Source organism: Jaculus jaculus, chromosome 2, assembly GCF_020740685.1.
Source record: "Jaculus jaculus isolate mJacJac1 chromosome 2, mJacJac1.mat.Y.cur, whole genome shotgun sequence".
In the NCBI taxonomy this organism is placed as follows: domain Eukaryota; kingdom Metazoa; phylum Chordata; class Mammalia; order Rodentia; family Dipodidae; genus Jaculus; species Jaculus jaculus.
In genome coordinates, this window is record NC_059103.1 from 178,656,991 (window position 1) to 178,668,764 (window position 11,774).

General features: G+C 38.6%; 1 pseudogene; it reads left to right on the top strand.

The window, feature by feature from the left end:
• The first annotated feature begins 10,298 nt into the window (after nucleotides 1-10,298).
• LOC101616638 lies at nucleotides 10,299-11,320 on the top strand (annotated as a pseudogene).
• Nucleotides 11,321-11,774: the final 454 nt, after the last annotated feature.

The window sequence follows — 11,774 nt, forward strand, 5'->3', positions numbered from 1 at the left end:
CTTCCTGCTCAACATAATTTAGCTGGTCAGCTCATTAAGAAATTGCTGCCATGGGACAATTGCCACATCCTATGCTCCCATCCCACTCTCGACCTCTTGGCTGCTCTGTCACAGAACATACACTTTAACTGTCAGCTGTCATACTGACTCATATGTGATGATATTAGGGAGTTGACAGTTATTAATGAGACTTATGTTTCTTTTTTCATAATCAGTTCCAATTTTTTCTCAGTTTTATAGAAATCTACTTTTAGTCATTGGTTATTTCCCCCTCTTGGTTTGTTGGTTATGGGCCCCTTCCCTTCCTGTGGTAGAACAAAGGTCATGAGCCCCTCCAGGTAAAATAACAGAGAGAGAAAATCATTTTATTTGGCTAATTACAAAAATTTTTATGTTTATTGACAACTGTGAGAGAAAAGAAAAAGGAAGTATAAAGAAAGAGTCAAGGTACCCACAAGCGACCAAGAAGCACAAAAGTCTAGAAACAAAGAACTTTGCTAATTACCAGTTTGGTTCTTGTGAGTGAAAAAATACAGTTAAGATAAGGTATTCAAAGTTTGTTCTAAGAACAATAGGGGACTATTGAATTGTTCTAAGGCAATGGGGAACTATTGATAGATTGAAAGTAGAATTGATGTGATAAAATTTACATTTTAGAAATATCACATTTTCCACACTGTGAGGAATGGACAATAGCTAGGTACAACTTGAAGTGGGCATATCTTTCTGAGGTTTACATAAAAATATGTGCAGATTTTAGTATATAACTATAGTATTACACCATATTTTGTTCTATATTTTATACTGAATTCTTGATTTAAAAATAGGTACAAAGTGTTATTTGACCAGTACAATACATAAATTAGTGTTATAGATCAAGATCCTTCATGAACATAGATATAAAAAATACTTAGTAACATATTATCAACTCAAGTTCAACAAGTTATAAAATAATCATTAGTCATGACAAGATACATAAGGTCATTTTTCTTTTAAAAATCATTCAAGATAATTTATCATCTAGATATGACAAAAATATATAATAATTTTAATAGTTACAAGAAAACCATTTACCAAAATCCCATACCTAATTGGAAAAAAAAAAATGCTAGCAAACTGGAAATAGGAGAAAATTTTCTTAAACTTATTAGGGTGTCTCTGAAAATCCTACTACAAGTAAAACAACTAAAATTTCATTCAAATATTAAGAGGAGTAAACTAACCCAAAGAGTCCATTGTGGATCAGTGTTGGAGAATTCAGAGAAATCTAGGCAAAAATTTGAGCCGTAATTCACCCTTTTGCTAATTTGAGGCTTTAGTAACTATGGTGGTTAATTTCATGTTACCTTAATTGGATCACAGAATTCTTAGCTAGTTAAATATTATTTATGACTGTATCCATCAATGAATTTCTGAAAGAGTGCCATTACAATTAGTGAACAAAATGAAGACCCTCCTCAATATGAGATTAAAAATAACATAGTAATAGTCTTACAATGTATCCCTTAGGGTTATCCATATGTGTACAGGATAAGTATAGATTGATCTATTAATTTCTCTCTCATGGGTTCTCCTTCACTGAAGAACACTAATACTCCAAGAAGTGATGCTACTTTATAGGGCTACTATCTTAGTTGGGTTTCTGAATATCCAATGGTCTGGTGCATGTGGGGATATAATTGTTTGGATACAAATATCCCTCCCCAGAGGTTCATTTTCTGGGGGCTTGGTTGCCAGATTGTGGCAGTGTTGAAAACTGAATCATGAGGGTACTAATCTCACCAGTGATTAACCCATTGAGCCACTAAATGAGAGCAGTGGAGGAAGTTATGTTACTGGAAGCGTGCCTTTGAAGCATGTATCTTGTCCCCAGACCTGCATCTTGCTTGCTTTCTTTACCTCATGAGATGAGCTCCTGTCACATACTCCTTCTTTTATGATGTCTGCTGCATCTTAAATCCAAAACAATGGAATCAACTGACCTCAGCCTAAAATCTCTGAGACTGAATGAAAATAAGTTTCCTTCCTTTCAAAATTTTTCTCTTCAGTATTTTACCATATCAATGAGAAGCTACCACATAATAACTTCTCTGTCTCGTTAAATGTATATACTGTGCTCGCCAAACTGCCCAGTAAGCACTTCTCTTAATGTTAATATCCATATATTAATGCTAATCTCACTTTTGGTTAGAGAACCTTCTCGTTTCAGATGGAAGTGACCTTGGACTGCCTCATAAGATATCATGGTGCTGAAAAGAAGTGACAGAGGAGTGCTCAGCACTGAAATATCTCTATTACACCTTCCAAGGCTCAGGGTCTATTGTAGAAGAGGTGGCAGAAAGAATCTAAGAGCCAAAGGAAGGGTAGGACTCCTTACAAAGTGCTCCTCCAGACACAAAATGGCCTGGATATCCATGACCTCACAGTGCCTGACACTACCTACACAAGACCATCATAATAGGAGGAAAAAATCATGACATCAAAATAAAAGACAGACTCATTGAGAGGGGGAGAAGATATGATAGAGAGTGGAGTTTCAAAAGTGAAAGTTGGGGGAGGGAGAGTATTACCATGGGATATTGTTTACAATTATGGAAGTTGTCAATAAAAAATTAAAAATTAAAAAATATTAAAAACAAGCTACTGAACCTGGTACCTTTTCTATTGAAAATTAGTGACATCATTTGTTAGAGTCTTTGGACTTTGGAGACAACATACAATATGAACTTACTAATCTTTAAAAAATATTATTTATTTAGTTATTATTTTTGCATCCAGTGAATACAGTCAAGTTGGTACCATCGTTAGCCTCTTCCCTGTCATCCCCCATTCCTGTGGCCCTACCTTGTTGGGGAATATAGGTCATGCATGTGGAGTCAGCCTTCAGTTTTGGGTTCCAGGAAATGTCTCCGCATGTCATGACCCAGCATGTGGCTCTAACATTCTTTCCTCCCTCTCTTCTACAAATTTCTCTGATCCATGTTGAGTTCCTATTAAGTCTGCTTCAGTATTGAGATCTTGGGAGCCTCTGTGTCTCTGGATATCTGGTTTGGTAGGGCTTGATTGTTCTCTGTATCTATCTCCTTCACCCTTGTGCTGGTTCCAGGTTCACCAAGAAAACAACATTCTCACATGTTTCCCCAATTATTCTTAGTTTCAGCTGGGGCCCTTTTGAGGTATGATGGGGTGGTTCTCTCCTTAGGATCTGCGTGTATCTGAAAACAAGAAGCAGATTCTCTGATGGAGAGTAAAGTCAGCACCAAATAAATGTGATTTATTTATTTATTTACAAACAGAGAGGGATAGAGAGAAAAGAGATAGGCAGAATGGGTGAACTAGGGCCTCCAGCTGCTGTACATGAACACCAGATATATGTGCTACCTTTTTCATCTGGCTTGGTGTTGGCCCTGGGAATCAAAATCACTAGGTTTCGTAGGCAAGCGCTTTAAGTGCTAAGCCATCTCTCCATGCCTGAACTTACTATTCTTATTAATTAATTATATCAACCAAAATGCAACTGCACTTGAACAGCTACTGAAAGTCAGATAAGGCTCTCTGGGTTGTCCAGATTACAGACCAACAGAACTGAGTAAAACTCATTGTAATAAAGCACTTTTAGAAGATCAGGAAATTGTTTGAAGTTTTTCATAATTCTTTGCACAAGAATCTCAGTGGAAGTCTTTGAAGAAAATGTGTATTCTTCCAAAGTACTCATTCACTTTGGGGGAAGTAGTCTTGGACACCAAGTTAGCCCTGGTTAAAAAAAATAAAAGCATGGCAAAAGAAGGGGTACATGTTAATTAAGCTGTTCATCAAGAACTGTTTGCCCACTGCTGTTTAGCATATGAAGTCGATCGTTGGTCACAGCACACCACTTCATCTTGAACTGGAAGTGTAGCCAGGCTGGGTCTTAAAAGTATAAATTGCATAACAGATGGCTTGCATTCTCACTCCTCCCACAGTGCTGTATCTCACAGCTTCATTATCAAGAAAGAAAATACCAAGCCTGTTTTAAATATTGTTCTTAATATACTGGCATCTGCTTACAAGGAAGAGGGGTAATCTTGGTTTGAAAAAGGGATGGATGTACCAATAGGCAGACTCTCCTTTCACAGTAGTTTGGAATGGTGGATGACCACCATGCAAGCTGTAATTATGAAAAGCAATTTTAATGACAATGGGAAAACTATAATTGTCCCCAGACCTTTAAAACTTAAACAGTATTAAAAACCAGTCATATTGTCACCTGTCAGTATAGGAGTTTTTTTTTTTAAAAATGAATTATTTAATATAGTATAATTTAAAATATTATAAATAACATATATATATATATATATATATATATATATATATATATATATATCTCCAATTAAAACAAGAGTTTCTTTTCATAAAAAAAATTATCAAGCCAGTCATGGTGTCATACGCCTTTAATCCCACCATTCAGGAGGCCAAGGGAGGAAGATTGCTGTGAGTTTGAGGCCAGCCTGAGACTACATAGTGAATTCCAGGTCAACCTGGGCTAGCCCTTCCCCAGAGCTGGTGGCCCCACTCAGAAGGGGGACTTCATATAAGGAAGCTCTAGGTGAAAAGAGCCTCTTCCTTCTTCCCACTTGGCTGCCGGAGCTGCTTGCTGCATTCCAGTGTGGATTGAAGACCAGCGCAGACTGAAGACCAGCATCAACTGAAGACCCCATGGACTGAAATCCAGTGGCTCCTCAGGAAGCATCCATGCCTTCCAGCACTATCTGCAGTGCAGGATCGGGACTGCTGAGGCATCTGGACATGTGGACTGAGCAGCTACCAGGTTCCTTGATTCTTGGGCCTGCAACTGCTATTGGACCACCATAAGCTAATCCAATAAATTTCCTTTTTAAAATAATTTGTTCTAGCAGTTCTGTTCCTCTAGAGAACCCTGACTAATATATATATATATATATGTATGTATATATCAGAAATAGTTTGAACAGAAATTGACTTCCTGTTACATAACTTGGAAAAAAGAGAACATCAGATGGAGATAGGATCTTTTCTACATGCTGGTGTGTTATCACTCCCTTAAGTTTAGATCAGCTTCTGACATTTTGTTCTTTCACTTTAAATATCACTGAAGTAACTCTGAGAATTCCTTTACTGTGATCATTTCTTTTTGTCAATACTACTTCCTATGAAGTTTTTTCATCTATTGTCACAACTGCTTTGCTTTATTGATGTCAATAAGTTTGTGTTAATTACACTCTCTTGCAATATATCTAGATCCAAAGTCTTATTCCTATCTTTTTCATAATTTTATTTACACTTTATTATTTGAATTACATCATCATTTTATGTTTCTTTGCTGTGTTTCAATCTTTACAGAGAAAATCCCATTTATAATTATCTGTGTTGGTGAAAGTCACATGGGCTTGTCATTGAGAGACAAGAAGTCAACAACTTGACACGTGGGTTGTGTAGGTGTGATCTGGGAACCCGGTCACAAGCAGTGGCCAATCACTGGCACAGTTTTCAAGCAGAGACATGGCTGGTCACTGGTCAATTTGTCCATCCATTGCCTAAGAGCGAAATAAACTTGTACTTAAATTATTATCTGTGCAATATCTCACACTTAATAGCCTGTGGTAACCGAAACTTGAGGTACATGGCTGAGGGGTTGATTAGACCATTATAATGGAATTCCATACAATGTGGGATCCTGTAAAGTAAAAATCAACTACACATGTATTGTCCACTTGTCTGTTAACATAAACGTACATTATCTTTAAGGACAGTTGACTCATACCATCAGAGATTTTGAAGGAATACAAATTTGAAGATTAGTGACAAGAGGTTTTAAGAAGGGTCATGTGTTTGGTCCCTTCAGAATCCCAGAGGGTGAGAAGCATTTTATCATATGGAAACCTCAACAAAGGAAACTTCTGTGGCAAGAGTTTCTCAATAATAAGGTCAGCTGATGGCATGCCTGTGTATATCAAATCAGCATTAGGCCAACGCCCTATAGCTTGATCTGTCAGCTCATGAGCAATGTGGTGAAGATAGCATGAATGTCTTATGTAAGAAGGACAACATAGGCTTCTCTTCACAAAACTGGTAGAATTTCCCCTACTTCTAGGCATGCATCATGTTAAAGAAACCAAAATTGCATCCCTGGGGGAACCAGCCAGCTATCAAATAATATGGGGATTATATTTCCATTGGAAAAAAAATGCTATTTCTCTTATGAAATGCAGATGTCAATTTGTTTTCCTTCCCAGCATCCTTCTGCTAAAAACTTCATCCATAACTTCTCTTCTGTTCCAGTTTTCTACCATACCTTGAGCAAGGAGCCCATCTTTTGGGGGTGTGGTAATTGCTCAGTAAATAAAGGTACTTTCTTTTTTTAATGTTTATTATAATTATTATTATTAACAAGATGTTTCATATGGATACATCAGATATTGGTACCATCTTTTTCCTCATCCCTGCCCCCATTCCACTGGGGACACTCCTCAGTGGAGTTGCAGGTATTTCCCATAGGGTTTTAGTTTGTGTGCTATGGGAGCAGTAGTTGGTTATTTCTTGTGGGGAGGTGGAAGCAATGCCTCTGGGCATAATGTCTCAACCTGTGGCTCTTACAATCTTTCCATCCCCTCTTCTGCAAAATACCCTAAACCATGGTGGGTGAGTTTTAAGTCTACTTCAGTGATGAGTTCTTAGGAGCCTCTAGATCTCTACTTTGGTAGGTGTTGAGTATCCTTCTGGTCTGTCTCCTTCACCCTGGCGCTGATTATCAGGTTCAGCATGGAAGCAGAACTCTTGTTCTTGTCCCCAGTTCCTCTGTAGATTCAGTTGTGGCTAGGCTGAAGTGCGAGGGTAGTTTATCTCCTCCAGTCTCACTACCTTCTGAAAAAGAAGAACAGATTCTCCAGTGGAGAGTGAAGTCAGCATAGTTTAAATGGGATAATCATTATTAATTTAGGGAGGATTTGCTGTACGTAACCCCTCTTTTAGCCAAAGACTAGTGAGAGCTTGACACTGGAGAACAATCTTTGTCTCCATAGGATTCAGATCTGGTTCCCTTTTCAGATATGAGTTCTCAAGGCACTTTCTTACAAAGCCTGCTGGCCCAGGTTTTATTTCCCAGTATCCACATATATCCACATGAAGAAAGTGGGACATGCATCTGAAATTTATTTATAGTGGCAAGAGGCCCTGTTGTCTGTCTGTCAGTCTCTCTCTTCATAAATATATAAATAAAAGATATAATTAGGGCTAGAGAAATGGCTTTGTGATTAAGGCACTTACTTGTGCAGCCTAAGGACCCATGCTGGGCTCTCCAGATCCCACATAAACCAGATGCACAAAGGTGAGGCAAATGCAAGGTCACAAATACCCAGTAGGTGGTGAAAGCATCTGGCATTTGATTGCTGTGGCTAAGGCCCTGATACTCCAATTCATTCTCTCTCTCTCTCTTAAAAAAAACAAAAAAGAAAAGAAAAGAAAAGAACAACAAAAAAAAGATTTTTAAAACAAATCTTCCAACAGAATAAGTTAGCCAGTGGCCTGATACCCATGGAATTTTTAATCTAACTGTACATTTCAGGCTCATTTTTTGCTTAAACAAACATTGTTAAAGAGTCCTTTATAGCATCCCTGGCAGTTAAGACATTACCAGGTAATAGAAAGGTGGTGGATTCCAGCAGGCCAGTAGTTTAAAAACAGTTGTTGTGTTTTGTTTTTCGTTTATGTTTTAGCCTCTAAGGCAAAAACCTCAGATTGATTGCCTCCTTTGGTCCTTATAACTGCTTTAAAATGATCTTTATATTTAATTTAATTTAAATTAAACGAAAATTTAATTTAAATGAAAAAGGGTATGCCAGGATGTTAAAGAAATGTACTAGTATTCATACAAATGAGCAAGCTGTAAACCCAGAATTTAAGCACAGATCTCTTTGGTTCCCAAATCCATGCTCTTCATGTATGTGCTCTATTAGCAATTAGCAGAAAAAATTAAGACAATGAAAAAGTGGACAACCACCTTCTCTCTCATTACAGGAGATGATTGTGAGCAGCAGAAATTTCCTATCAATGGGAGGTAGTTTATTTATGGCCATTCGTAAATAAAGATTGAGAGTTCCAGTGATTGAAAGTCTTCCTCCTAATAAAACATGTGATATTCTTTCTGAGTTAAGATTGCTTGCCAGAGATAAAGTCTCTAGTTTTTCCCAGTGCAGTGACCCACACCAGCATACTGATGGATTGATAGAATAAAACAGTGAATGTGACAAAATCAATGAGGAGAGAATTCTCATAGTGCAGGACTTTAATGTCACTGTCTTTATAATGTACTTCTCAAAGCAATATTTCTATAGCCTTATGTCTCATATCTTCACAATACTTGTGAAGATAAATGATTTTCCAGAGAAAATTATAGAACTATCATGATCCCCTGAAAGTCCATGTTTCATACAATATAGTTGATACTCCAGTCTTTTGCTACTTCTTAAATACCTGCACCATAGACTCCATACTAATCATTCAGTTTCCTTAAAATTTTCCATGCAGAACAAATTGAGCAGCAATACTTATCAAATATTTCTTTCTTTCTTTCTTTTTTTTTTTTTTTTGGCTTTTCGAGGTAGGGTCTCACTTTGGCTCAGGCTGACCTGGAATTAACTATAGTCTCAGGGTGGCCTCAGACTCACGGCAATCTTCCTACCTCTGCTTCCTGAGTGCTGGGATTAAAAGTGTGTGCCATCATGCCTGGTTTGGTTTGTGTAATTATTTATGAGAGTGAGTGAGAGAGAAAGAGAATTAGCACACCAGCCTCTATCCACTGTAATTGAACCCCAGACATGTGTTCCACCTTGTGCATATGTGCAACTCTATGTTTGCATCACCTTTTGTGTCTGGCTTGTGTGGGATCTGGAGAGTCCAAACAAGGGTCCTTAGGCTTCACAGGCAAGTGCCATAACCACTAAACCATCTATCCAGCCTTCAAATATTTATTTATCTAACTTCTTCAACATATCTATTTCAATACCATGTCATTAATTTGCTTTGAAACTCCAGAATATTTACCTTAGAAAACAGAAGTGGGATACATGATGAACAATCACAAAGATATAAGTGACTTTGTTTTATGTAGCTAAAGATTCCTGTAAGTGTTCAGCCATCTGGCTCCCACATGGAAGAGGGCAGACTAACTGAATTGGCTGAGGACACAAGAAGAGCCATCTGGCCATGCAGCAGACATTGGTAGAGTGCCTACTTTGTGCCAAGAACTTAAACGTAGGTTGAAGATAATAGTTTGGTAGGGCTCAGGATAAGAACGCCTGTTTACCGTTTGTTTGACTGTCCAGACAATGGACTAAGCCTATAAATAGTTCATTTGTTAACCAAACACCAAATGACCACAGCAGATATTACAAAACATTTTATGTTTTTTTCTTCTTCTTCTTGTTAATGAGATTGAAGTAATTGAATTAAACTGGATGCTTCTATGGGATAACAAGAGGCTTTTCTGCCACTATTCATTTTCCACTCAGCACTCTTTCCACATTCAGTAAAAATGCTATTCCTCATACACTCATCTTTTTTGCTGATGACTCAAGGTCACTTCCATGCTAGTCATATTTCATGATGCCCACTGGACATTTCCATTTGGAATGGCCTGTGTTTTGCCCAAGATTAAAGTATTTAACAACTTTATTCCTGGATGAAACTGATTATTTCTCCTTCCTAAAATTTGTATTTCCATCAATAGTCCTATTTTCTTTGTCCAGTGATTTTGACACAAAACCTTGTAGATACCATGGCTGTGCTGTGTCCCTCAGACCTTAGAAATGACCAGTAATTAGATAAATAATTTAAATACTCCCTTATCTACTGTTTTAAAAAATGTTTCATTCATACTTCCTATTTCACACCTTGTTTGTGCCTCTATTTCTTAGACTAAGGGGTAGGATGTGGTATTCCCTAATTTCTACTTTGATTTTCTTTTCTCCAAGGATGCACCTGTGCTATTTCTAAGGTTTTTGACCCCTCTAGTTCACATCAACCAGGATATAAATGGGTTTGGACTACATTCACTTAAAACTATGGTTAATAAAGCTCATTATACACGATAGATAATTTGTAGGAAGAAAAAAATATATAAGTATGTCTCTAAGACATGTATGGCCATTTACAATTCAGAAAAATATTCAGACACCAGCCGCAGACACCACTGCCACCACCACAGCTGTGTCCAAGCTGTGAGGAGCCCGGCCACCTTCCCAACCCCCCGGGTTCTGGGACTTGTTTCAACAAAAAGCTAAAACATGGTGCATTATTATGAAGTTCTAGGTGTGCGGAGACATGCCTCACCTGAGGAGATCCTGAGATACAGAGGCTTCTAAGAAGCCATCACTGAAGTTGACCTAAAATGAACCCGTCTTGGCTCAGGGAAATTCGAAGAGGAGGCAGAAAGACTGTTAGAGCCACAAGTCGGGACACTATGCACAGAGATATTGCCTCTCCTCCATAACTGAGGGCTGCCCCCACAATGCACAACTCACAATCCCCAGGGGGGTGAGCTGCATCCCCAACGAGGAGGGTCCCTTTGGAGGCGGGCAGGGATGAGGGTAAGGATGGTTCCAAAATGTGCTGTTTACAAACTGAGTGTGTTCATAATTGATAAAAAGAAAAAGGCGTAGCAGAAACTGGCACTGAAGTGACACCCAGATAAACATCCTGGGAATAAAGTAGAGGCAGGGAGAGAGTTCAACAGAACAGCCAAGGCATATGAGGTGCTATTAGATGCTAAAAAAATGAGACATCTATGACAAGTATGACAAAGAAGGATTAAATAGTGGTGGTGAAGGGCGTGGAAGTCATTTTGACAGTCCTTGAGAGTTTGGCTTCGCATCCAGGAGCCCAGATGATGTCTTCAGGGAATTTCTTGGTGAAAGGGTCCCATTTTCATCTGACTTCCTCGGAGACCCATTTGATGACGTTTTTGGGGAACCGCAGAGGTCCCCGAGGAAGCAGAAGCCGAGGCGCAGGCTCCTCCTCCGCCTCCGCTGGGTTTCCGTCTTTCGGAGGTGGGCTTGATACGGCAGGGTTCACTGCGTTCGGGTCACTGTCACGAGGGTCTCATTTAATTCTCTTCAACTTCATTTGGCGGCAGTGGTATGGGCAACTTCAAATCGATATCCACCTCTAACAAAATAGTTAACGGCAGAAAAATCACTACAGAGAGATTTGCGGAGAATGGTGAAGGAAGGGTAGCAGTAGAAGACGGCCAGTTAAAGTCCTTAACGTAAGTGGTAAGGAGCAGCTGCTACGCTTGGGTAACAAGTAACTCAACGCAGGCATTTAGCAGAAATGTTAAACAGTAACAAGCACCATTGGAGATTAAGAGGAACATTTTTTTTTTGAAGATTTTAAATGAAATTTCATTATAACTCTACCTAAAGTATTTACAAACAGCTCATTGGAGTCCCTGTTTGTCATAAACCTTTGTATTTTTTTTTTTTTTTTGGTTGGGACCACACAATAGGACCTTTCTGGGGGGGTTGTAATAACCTCTGTATGCATGTTGCCTTTTTATTAAACGTAATCTGCTTTCCATGTGTCTGAAATGTGAGCCGAGTTGTGTCAGCCTGCTGTGCAGTTAACATTGCCAGGATGATCTTCCACAGAAATAACTTCAAGTTTTATTTTTAAAATATATCTTACATATTTATTTGAGAAAGACAAGGGGGGTGGGAGACAGAGAGAATGGGTGCCCCAGGGCCTCCAGCCCTTGCAAGTGA